This window comes from Sceloporus undulatus, chromosome 5 (genome assembly GCF_019175285.1).
Source record: "Sceloporus undulatus isolate JIND9_A2432 ecotype Alabama chromosome 5, SceUnd_v1.1, whole genome shotgun sequence".
Lineage (NCBI taxonomy): Eukaryota > Metazoa > Chordata > Lepidosauria > Squamata > Phrynosomatidae > Sceloporus > Sceloporus undulatus.
Genome location: NC_056526.1, coordinates 163,091,168 through 163,102,898, shown reverse-complemented (window position 1 = coordinate 163,102,898; position 11,731 = coordinate 163,091,168). Strand labels below are relative to the sequence as shown.

The 11,731-nt window shown below is 42.8% G+C and overlaps 1 protein-coding gene across 1 annotated transcript in view; it reads left to right on the top strand.

The window, feature by feature from the left end:
* Positions 1 to 634: 634 nt before the first annotated feature.
* The window catches only part of UGT8 (UDP glycosyltransferase 8), a 53,693-nt gene continuing 42,596 nt past the window's right edge, over positions 635 to 11,731 (top strand). Inside the window, exon 1 of the mRNA XM_042466527.1 lies at positions 635 to 1,135. The gene's annotated coding sequence lies outside the window, so the exon portion shown is untranslated. The remainder of the gene's footprint in view (positions 1,136 to 11,731) is intronic.

Sequence of the window (11,731 nt, the reverse complement as noted above, 5' to 3'; positions counted from 1 at the left end):
AGAAAGGTGGCATAGGAATGAATTAAACAAACAAATAAATGACCAAGAAGCATAAATTTCTATTTCTGTGAGTGTTTTTCACTTTTCTTTGGTCATGTCCTCCATTGTATTTGAACGGTCAACGTTTTTACGATGCCTTGTCCTCCTTTGTGCAGGGTGACATCCTCCTTTTCCAGGACGTGTCCTACCTTTCCACTTCCTGTCCAGGAGGAATCCCTAAAGGTCCTCCTTTTTGGAGCCTGAGGAAGAAAGCATGAATTGACATTGCTCTATGTGTGTTGAGCTTTTCTTTGGCCATGTCCTCCATTTTTGCTTAAAATTTGTAGTGCCTTGTCCTCCTTGGCAGTGAGGACATCTGGTCACCCTGCTCCTGACTTACTCTCAGTTCTTGCTCCGTGGAGAAACACCTCCACCTCCCTTTCTTCCTCCTCCTCCTCCTCCTCCTTTTTGTAAGTGTCTATAGGATGCTTGGTGCTGCTGGTGGTGCTGCTGTGCGGTGGATGGATGGATGGATGGATAAGGAGGGAGGGAGGGAAGCCAGCTGGGTCCCGCCTGCTGGGAGGTGGGGAAAGGGGCATGGAGAGAGTGCCTTGCAGGGTGCCTGGGCAGTGGATGCCAAGCGAAGGGGCCCGGGGGCTAGGCAGAGCTGGGCACGGGACGGAGGGAAGGCTCTCCTCCTGAAAGGGACGAAGCAGCAGCAGCAGCGCCACTAGCAGCCCCAGCCTCAGCCTCCTGACCTTGCCTCCCTCTTAGCAGGGCGCTTTCGCTGGTGCATCGCCGGAGGGCTCTCAATGTCATCGCCAGCAGCCCATGTGCTCAGCTGAGGTCGAGGGCCCAGACCAAGAGGAGGAGGAAGAAGAGGAGGAGGAGGAGGAGGCAGGGGGAAAGAAAAAGAAGAAGAGGAAGAAAGTGATGAGAAGTTGAGGGAGCCTTGAGTTGGAGTCCACTCTTGATCTTTTCCCTCCCCCGTCATAAAAGGAGAAAGGGATTTACTGTATAAAAGAGAGAGAGAAGGTGGCAGCGTCGCAGGAGGAGCAGAAGAGCCCCAGGAAAAGGGACCCCGGGTGGCTTGCTGGCTTTGCCCCGGAGGAGGAGGACGCCTCTGCAGAGACTGGGAAGCAAAGGAGAGGAAACGGTGAGCGGAAAGGAGGGAGGAGGAGGCCCCCGGAGGAGCCGGTCCTGGAGCGAGGGAAGGAGGGAAGGCAGGAAAGGAGGGTGAGAAAGAGAGAAGGAGGAGGGAAGAGAGGAAGAGAGGGAAGGAAAAAAGGAGGGAGAGAGTAAGGAAGAGAGAAGGAGAGGGAAGGGAGGAAGGAAGAGGGAGAAGAGAGGAAGAGAGCGAAGCGAGGGAAGGAAGGAAGGAAATAAGGAAGGAAGGGTAAGAAAAGAGAGAAGGGAAGGAAGGAAGGAAAAGGAAAGAGAAAAAAAGAATGAGGAAAGGAGGAAGGAAGGAAAGAAAGAGAGAGAGAGAAGGAAAAGGAAGCGAGAAAGAAAGGAAAGAAAGAAAGATAAGTGAGGATTCGGGGAAGGAAAGAGGGAAGGAACGGGAAGTGAGGAAGGAAGGGGAAGGAAAGAGAGAAGGGGAAGGGAGGGGGCGTGTTAGCCTGGCCCTGGGCTGCTGAGGGGAAGGGGGCGAGGCCCGGGGGGGGGGGCGGCTGAGGGCGAAGCGGGAGGCGGCGCAGGTGAGGGAAGGAGGTCAGGTCAGGCAAGCAGGGGAGGGGCGGCCAGGATTAAGGCACGGAGAGAAGAAGGCACCTGCTGCAGGAGAAGCCTCCGCCTCCAGAAGTGGGTTGCCCCTGAAGGGCTGGGGGTGAGGGGGACCAGGAGGAGGAGGGAGAGCAACCCAAACGGGGAAGCGTCTGGAAACCATGCCCTCTGAGGAACGCCTTGGGGAGCTGGGGATGTTTAGCCGGGAGAAGAGGTGATAGGAGATTTGAAGGGGGTCACATTGAGAGGATGGAGCAAGCTTGTTTTCCGCTGCTCCAGAGACTACTCTCAGTGAGTCCAGAGTGACCAGATGTCGAACTGCAAAGTGTAGGACGGTGCCCGCCAAAACGCAGGACCTTCGTGTCTTGCCCTCCCTTTTGCAGTTAGGACATCTGGCCTCTCTGGACTAACTGAAAGTCAGAAGCTGCTTGCGTGAGCCTTCCCTGGACTTGAGCCTCCTCCCTCGGATGGACGAGGGCACATGATCAGGAGTGTGCTTCTTGGGCTGCTTTCTGTGGCTGCTGCCACATTGTAGAATTAATGCTGTTTGATAATGCTTTAACTACCATGGCTCCTACCTATAACATCCTAGGATTTGTAGCTTGTTGTGGCACCAGAGTTCTCTTCATAGAGAAAGCTAACCATCTCACAAAACTACAGACCCCAGAATTCTATAGAATTAGGTCATGGTAGTTAAAGCAGTGTCAAACTGCATTAATTCTGCAGTGTAGATGCAGTCTGTGTCTTGCTGGAGGCCTAAGATTGCCAGGTTATAAGAAATGCCCCGATTTGAGGATCAGAAGAAGGCTTGTCCTTTATAAGGCAGTTGTGTGTCCCTCATTATTAGGGATGTCCCCTATTTGAGAGTCGGAAAGCTTTTCCTTCTATAGAGCCTGAAGTAGACGCCCCAAAATATGTATTTTGTTGAGTGAGTCCATCATAAATACAGAAGTTTGTGCATGTAATGTGTGGATGTGGGCAATTTGTCAATTTTACAGAGAAATACAAGGCTAGTACTTAAGTTTGATATTGAGATAGAACAACAACTTTTTAATAGCAACTTGCTGATTGCCAACCCTGCATTTTTGTGAATTATGGATGCCTCTTATTGATGTTTTGAACACTAATTTCAGATCTCCCATGTCTGTGAGAAAGACTTAGGAAAGGATGTTGTGGAGGGAGGCAAATGCTGCTTAAAGAGGCAGCATGGCTTAGTGGTTTGGATGTTGGACTATGAATCTGGAGGCCAGGGTTCAAATCCCGGCTCACATTCTCTCAGCCTCAGTGGATGGCAAAGGCAAGTTCCTTCTAAACAAATCTTGCCAAGAAAATCCTGTTAGGTTTGGCTTAGGGTTGCCATATGTCTGGCTCTACATGAAGGCACACATTAACTTTAAGGAAGAATAGAATAGTGTCTGAGAATCTATAATAAAGCACCTTTAAAAACTTATCTGGGCTGCAGAGGAGAGTCTGTATTTATGATTCTTGGGTCCTATCTTCCTAGGAAGAAGCGGTGTCTCTTACCAGAAATGCAGACCCCTCCCAGATGGAGAGTGACTCTGAGGCATACACTCTTTTAAGTCTTTTGCATTTTAATGCTTTTGGATTTCAATGCTACTATTAACAGTAGTAGTAGTAGTAGGACTACTAGAGGGAGAAAGAAAAAAGGGAAGGGGATTCATAGCATCCCATAGCAATGGGACAAGGGGGAGTTGAGATAGTTCTCCAAGGAGCGATTGGGCGAGACTTTTATTTGAACCTATGAAAAGAGGGGCAGCGTTGCAGGCAGCAGTTGAAAGTGTTGATGTGTTTGTTATAGGACAGTGTCATTGGAGGAGACATTTATCCAAAAAGGAAAACAAAACAAACAAATAACAAACAAATAACTGGTGAGGGTTTAGAGTATTTTCCTGAGTAGATTATATTATTTAAGATGATTCTAAAATACTTCAGTGCTACAAATTCAAATATATATTGGTAGTCAGTAGATAGTTAGCTTAGAGGAGTGTCTCTGAAAGTGAGAAATAGCACTGGGCATTTAATGAATGCTGATGAAACTGTGTGTGTATATTAAAAAGTATCAGGCTGAAGCAATGTTAATGCAGGATGCACAAGAAGTTAGCAGGTCACTTTGGCATTAGGGAAAATAAACCCCGGGTACAGTTTGACTTTGCTGTTTCTTGTCTGCTGCATCACTGCAGTAAGCACCTCCTCTCCATCTGCTTTCTCCTACTGTTATTGTTTCTTCACATTCTTTGTCCTTCTGAGAATTGTAGTACCACAGACTTGACTAGTCATGTAAGACATTCATTATTTTTGTATAGGAGAACTATCGTTATGACAAAATGTCTTCAATAGGTCATAGCTCTTCTGCCTTTCATCACAGTTTAACACTAATCTGGTTGCCAGAAATATAATTAATTGTGATTGTGACACTGAAACTGAAATAGTGAATCAAGACTGAATATAACTGGACTCCTGAACAGTCATAAAAATGAATAAAGAAATAGCCAAACAGGCAATTAAAATACTGTGCAAACAGTAGGTGTTTAATAACCTGTGTAATCAATCCTTTTGTCTTCCTAAACTATTTTCTTGCCACTAAGTTGCGCTTCCACATAGCTACAAATGAAATTTAGCCAAAACTTCATTACACAAATAGAGGAATATGCAAATATCTTCACACAACAGTCTCAGATGTTATTGCTAGAAGTAATTTGAAAGAGGTTGAATGAATTTTATTTTCTCAAGGCATTAGTAGTATTCCACGTAGTATAATGTCTTAATTTACCACACTTCACTTCCACATTTATTTTAAGGAGAGGGAAGTATGTGGATTTCTCCATTTCCATCCTGTCTTCCTAACAATCCTGTGTGATAGGCCATGCTTAGGGAAGAGTGAGTTTGTGGCTCAGTACAGATTTGAAACTGTGTCCTCAATCTCCCAGTCCTAATCTAACACTGTACCTACAGGGAAAAAGGGAGACAGTAACACCCATTACATTACAGGAACTACAAGAACAAAGGGAGACAGCAGCACCATACTAATTATCTTGTGTTGCGTCTATTTATTAACAATTATGGCTGTGCAACCACGTTGTCCAAGTCTCAAATAATGTAACAAATTAGGCTAATGTGGACCAATTTGTACCTGTTCAGGAGCATGTTAGTTTGGCCTAATATAGTTCTAAACCCGAAATGCACATTTTGATGTTCTTCAGACTAACATGGAGAACTGGATGTCAAAAATGAAAATGGAGAAGAAACTAGACAGTGTCTATCCAACATGAGCATACAATGCACCTGCATCATATGCGGGCGTGCTTTATGCAGCTTTCAGCATACGCTGAAAGCCGTGTGGGCAGTGCGTCCCATAGGGATGAATGGGATGCGCACCTGTGGCACGTGCGCACCACTGCACCATTAGCCCCATTCATTTAAATGGGGATCGAGCATAGGCAGCATTTGCTCTACACAGGGGAGTCCGGAACATCTCCCGCATAAAGAAAGGCTGAACTGTATAATGAATTTGCCAAGGTGGTATGATGTGGAGGGGGGGAAGGTGTTATGCTATGTTCACTGACAGCTGTAATATGCACCCTGGAATATGAACTTCAATATCTCTCTTCAGTCTAATGAGGAGGGATTATCTGAGGTCAGTAAAGTTACATAGTCAATGTCCCCTGGGATTTCTTTGTTAGTCGCAGATTATGAAGAACTACAGAGAGGCATGGATGGTTGTCGATTTTCTTCAGTATTTCTGTTTCTATTGATAAATAACCTAGTTTAATCTATTTGTTATTCTGCCTGTGGAAGGTCATTTTAGGGTTGTCATAAGTCAGAAGTGATTTGAAGGCATACAACAAAAGCAATAATGAATGAGTTTGTCCTTGTTTTAGGTAGCAAAACTTAAATTCCTTCCATCCCTATTTTCCTTTATTGTTTCATACATATTTGATCGAGGACATATGGTCTTAGTTGCCATAGAAATGTCTGAACATTTTGAGGTGGGAGAGGACCCCAGAATTGCTATCTGCCTTCACTGTATGTAGCAAATGGCACATGGTGAACACTATTACTACACCACTAACCTCCTTCAACACTATAAGAGAGCAAAACAAGAGGGCTTGCTTTAGGAAAAAGCAGAAAAATGTCAAAGCAGCCAGGCATCAAGACCTGTAGGGCAAGAACAAAGGGAGATAGCAGCACCAACTGTTCTCCCACTGCCAACATAGCTAACAGTTTCTAAACCCAGCCCAGATTACCCAGTGCCCAGTTCATCGCATGAACTTCTGGTAATAATGGACAAAACATGCTCTCATCACTTTTCTTATGCTTCCTCACTGAACCTCACCAGTTGATTTGCTGATAGAATAGATCAGAGTACAGTGTTATCTTTATCATCCCATATCTCAGTTAAACTTTAACAGACTGGCAGGCTCTTTAGGGAGACAGTGCCAAGGCAAAAAATATATAAAGGAATTGCCATAACTGAATAATCAACAACAGACTTTGAAAACTTTTTTAATAGAAATTCTACAGGCATTTAACACAAAAAACTTTTGTGTAACTTTTTTGAAGTTAAGTGGGGTTAACGCCTCTTTGGGGTCTACTGGGTCTCCAGAGTTTATGTATGTGTATGAAAAAGAAGCTATGGCCAATTTTTTTGTTTCCAAATGGAAACTGGAGGGTGGGTGGGTGGGTGAATGACTGATGATCCAGATTCATATGGACTGGGTCCAGATTGAGCCCTGATCCAAATTGCCAAGCTACAGTTGTATCTGAATAGGGGGCATAAACAGGCCTTAAGGCTTGCATAGTATTGTTTGCTGGGCTGAAAACTGTGGCTCCAAATTGGATGCACAACTAAATGCATGTCAGAATATACATCTCAGTGTAGTTATTCCACTACATTTTCTTTGAAAATATGGCCAGAGCTCGGAGGTCGCTGCCATTCTAATCTCAGTATTAGTTATGCCTACTAAAGCTACTTGTTGTACCAGGATGTGGGTGGACATTCAGGCATTGACTAGTGTCTTATCTGAGTAGTTTATTTGCAACATTCAAACTATTAAAATGGAAACAAAAATCCATCAGTGATACCTTTATTGACCAACTGAAATGCACACTATACTTGTTGCAAGCTTAAAATGGATTACTGTAAAGGTCACATTCTCCACTGCAATGTAAGTAATTTTTTTTTGGGGGGGGGGATAAATAATAACCATAGTAAGTTACTGGTTGTAGTTTGGGTCAGGAAATATAGTGAAAGAAGTCAATCTCTTTCTCTTGTTCCACTGGGATAAGAATTGCTTTAGATTAAATTTGAACTAAAATGTTTAAAATGCTGAAAATGTATATTGTTGAGCTGCTTAATGGTCGTTTTTTCTGAAACCAATACCCTTGCATTTTGTTTGAGGTGAGATCTGCTTCTTACTGTTATGCAGTAGTGTTCCTGTCAATTTAGGGTGATGTGTCAAAAAGTATTCAGTTTTGTAGTAATTATAGCATAATTATGGGATTCAGTCTTTCTTAATACCCTTGCTTTTATAGTAAATAGTTTAGACCAAGCATCCTTATATACGGTATATATGCTGGCAAATATCTGTTAGTGTGGTGCCCTACATCTTGCTCTCTTCTCAGGTGCAATGCTATTCTTTTTATCTGGGAAAACACCCAGAGAGCAAGGTCATCCCATACCAGATAGGCTGCTGATATTGCAAGGAAAAGTAAATATCCTCCTTTCTTGAATGTCTCATTTTGTCCCTTTTCTTGTCTGTGAGTATGCTCAGTTAGTAGTAGTAGTAGAGGTTTGTTGGCAGGCTCACTATGGCTTGGATAAAGACTATGCAGCATTGTGAAGTCGAAGGCTTTCATGGCCGGCATCCATGTTTTTTTGTGGTTTTTTTGGGCTATGTGGCCATGTTCTAGATTTTCTTCCTGACGTTTCACCAGCATCTGTAGCTGGCATCTCTGAAGATGCCAGCCACAGATGCTGGCAAAACGTCAGGAAGAAAATCTACTAGAACATGGCCACATAGCCCGAAAAACCCACAAAAAAACACACACACACACACACACACACTATGGAGCATTGTTGAATGAGGCACCCTGAGTCTGGGTGTGGCTCAGTGTTCTACCACAGCTATGCAACCTACAGAAATAGTGAGAAAATGTGATGATAGAATTGAGAAAGAGCTTTGGGGTAAAATGGCAGAAGTGATCCACAGAAAGCAAATGAAACTCAGAACCTGCTTACTATTATGCAGCAGAGATCATGACAGTAAGAGTTGTTTGAGAGTGGAACACTCTCCCACAGACTGTAGTGGAGTTTCCTTCTTTGGAGGTTTTTAAACAGAGGTTGGATGTCCATCTCTCAGGAGTGCTTCAACTGTGTATTTCTGCATGGCAAGGGGTTGGACTGGATGGACTGTGAGGTCTCTTCCATCTATGATTCTGTGACTGTCAAATTGCAGGAGGTTTCCGTGACAAAGATTGGTGCATAAACGAGATAATGCCATAGGAAAGTCCAGGGAACCATTAAGGGAAGAAGGTATTTTAGATCTGTGCTTTTTATGTTATCTGATGTGAGGGGCCAGCAGTTATCCCTTCTCCTCACATGTGCCAGGGACCAACACCACATATCTGCCCATCAGCTTTTTTCTTTCTGTCTTGGAAACTCTCTGGGTAGCAGCAGCTGATGGCTTGTGGACCAGCACTAGTGTGTGGATCACTATTTTGACTAGATCTGTTTTAGACCATATGTGATTGATTCTCAGGCACATATATATTTCAGTATTTCCGTACTGACTATAGTTTTATAAACATTTACGTAAGTGGGCTGATCTACTAAGCAGATAGGCAAGAAGGCAAGCATCCTGTTTTTCTTGTTAAAGGCCATTTTGACATAGTTTGAAAATATTATTATACAGTACATACATATACATATGTATACAGTCGGCCCTCCTTATCCACAGATTTTTTTATCCACAGATTCAAGCATCCACGATTTGGAAATATTAAAAAAATGTATAAATTCCAAATAGCAAACCTTGATTTTGCCATTTTATATAAGGAACACCATTTTGCTATGCCATTGTATTTAACGGGACTTGGACATCCACAGATTTTGTTATCCATGGGAGATGCTGGAGCCAAACCCCAGCAGATAGCAAGGGCCCACTGTACATGTACCTATTTTATGAGATATAATAGTAGCCTTTACCCTTTTCAAAGAATGATAGAATCTTAAGAGTTGGAAGAGCCCTCAAGGGCCATAATGTACAACTCCTCTGGCATGGAGGAATAGACACTCCTGAAAGATGGCTATCCAGCTTCTGTGTAAACACTCGCAAGCAGAGTCCATCACCATCCAAGACACTCTGTTTCACTGTTCAACAGTTTTTACAGTAAATAAGTTCTTCCTAATTTTAGGTGGAATCTCTTTTCTTCTAATTTGAGCCCAGTAGTTAATGTTCTAATCTCTGGAGGAGAAGAAAACAAACTTGCTCCATCTTCTACGTGTCATCTCTTCAGGTATTTAAAAATGGCTAAAATGTGACCCTTCCATCTTCTTTTCTCCTAGCTAAACACACCTTGCTTCCTAAGTCATTTCTCATAAGGCTTAGTTTTCATACCTTTGAACATTTTGGTCTTTTACTTGAGCTTTAATTGTTTTAATTTGATGTGAGCCACCTTGGGTGCCATATTTGGAGAAAGGTGTGTGTATGTGTGTTCTGCAATTTGAATATATCTAGAAGTAGACATTTAAGCCTTAATGAAAATATCTTCTTTTCCACTGCTATTCCCTTCCCTGCTCCCAGACTTGTTAATGAGAAAAGTGAAGAAAGCATGGATTGGCTTATATAACAGTCAAGGGGAGGTGTAGAAATGGCAAGATAGTTTCAAGCAGACTGCTTGAGGACCCTGCATCATCAGCTTAAGACAAAATGGAGAAAAACTGGATCCAATGTTCAGTCAGGGAAGGGAGGAGTCTCAGAAAGCTGATCATCAGTGGGTAATACACTAAAAAACAAAATACACATTGTGGTTCTAAAGTTTTCAGGAACAACAACAGGTACACAATAGATTACACAAACTTTCAAAGCTCACTGATTTCTTTATCAAAGTCCTTAAAAATCATACAGGAGAAGAAAAGTAAAAATGTCAGCATCATGGGATTGAATCTTGTTTGAGGAGTTTGCATACGGAAGTGTGTAGGGGGGTCTTGATGGTGGGCTGATGCAGTTAGAAGTACCAGCCTTCTCGGCTATGAAGACAAAGGCAGTAAAAGTCAGGTAGTATTTTTTTAAGGAAGCTACTTCATAGGATTTAGTGTTTTCTTCATCTGTACATATGACACTATGAGAAATAATCAGTGGCGGGATACACACCGCCATATAGTACGTACTGTATACGTACTAGGGTTAGGAAGGGGCGGTGCTTCCGCACCCCCCTAACCCTAGTACGTATACAGTACGTACAAGATGGCGGCGCCCCTTCCACATGGGCGCCGCCATCTTTACGTACTGGACGCATAGCGTCCAGACGTGTCGCGGCGCCTATGACGTCGCGAATGCGCCTGCGGCGCCTCGCGACGTCATAGAGGCGCCGCAGAAAGAAGCTCCGAAATGGAGCTTCTTTTTTGCTCCGTGCGGGAGTCGCGCGGTTTGGCTGCTGCGGCTCCCGCGCGGAGCAAATGGCGGCAGCGGGGGAGCACCGCAAAGCGGCGGTTTGTACCCCGCCTATATAACTATTATTGTTATGTACAGAATTTTGTGAACTTAAATTCATTTGTGAAACCTATTTGGAAACATCTGTTTGAATGAACTGATTATCTACTTCATTCAGATATACTCTACCTTGAAATTTGAAGAGCTGATCAGTCTTAATGATTTCTCACTTCCTGAATGCCAAATGCAAAATGTATAGTTTGAATATTACACTGACCACTACACACAAATTTCACAGTAAAATGGGTGGAGGATCATATACTGATTACAGGATTGCAAAAGATGTCAGACTGCAATTCATAGTATTCATCTGCATTTGTTATGTTGGTTATCTGCTGAAACTTGCGGTTCCATCAGAAGGGCCCCATGGTTTCCACTATGATTTAACTATGTTTACTCTTTTGTACATCCACAGAACTGAAATTTCCAAAAGGAAAAATATTAGTACTGTAATTGTAAATACATTACTGGCTTACAGAAAATGTAAATGAAACTTGGTACAGGATAAATAATTATGAAAATAATTTTTAGGAAAAAAACAACTTGGAAGAGATTCTGAAGGAACAAAAGTGTTGCCCTGTGGAAATGAGATGGCACCCATCAATGTCAAATAACAGTACAGTATATCTGAATGTCAGAAGGATGATAGTTTTTTTCCCTTTTTAAATGTCTAAGTATCTTCATAGTCAATAAAGGAATTCGGTGGAGAGAAAATAAAAACTGCATCCCCCCCCCCCCAAAAGGAGAGGTAGTACTATATTGATCTACCCTTTTTACTTGCAGCATTTCAGTCTCCTAGGAGATTCTATAGATTTTAAAGTCAACATACTCAAAATAAAATCCCTAAAGGAACTCTATTCAGCACTTATGAAGCAAACTTATCACTGTACCAGGTGTAGTGTAGACTTTAGGAGTGGCTGACTTACTACATGAAGTCATTGTCTCTCTTTGGTTTCTGTTTACATTGATCTTGCTATGCCTTCTCATCACCACTATCTGGGATGGAATGTATCAGTTGGCAGTGAGCCTACTTGAATTCCATATTCACTCATGTCTATGTACTGTGACATGCCCAGCCTCCTATCTCTTGCATTACATAATCTTTTGACTTCACTTCACTTCTTGGGTAAAAGAGAGAGAACAGTTCTCTCTTCTCGTGGTATATATACAAACCTCCTAAATTGTGTATTTTAAGCATGTGAGGAAGTTAGCCCTTGGAACATAATGACACAAAAAATGTGTTGGTCTTTATCCCCAAAATTGCTAAACCAGTATTTTGCAATGTAACATGCATG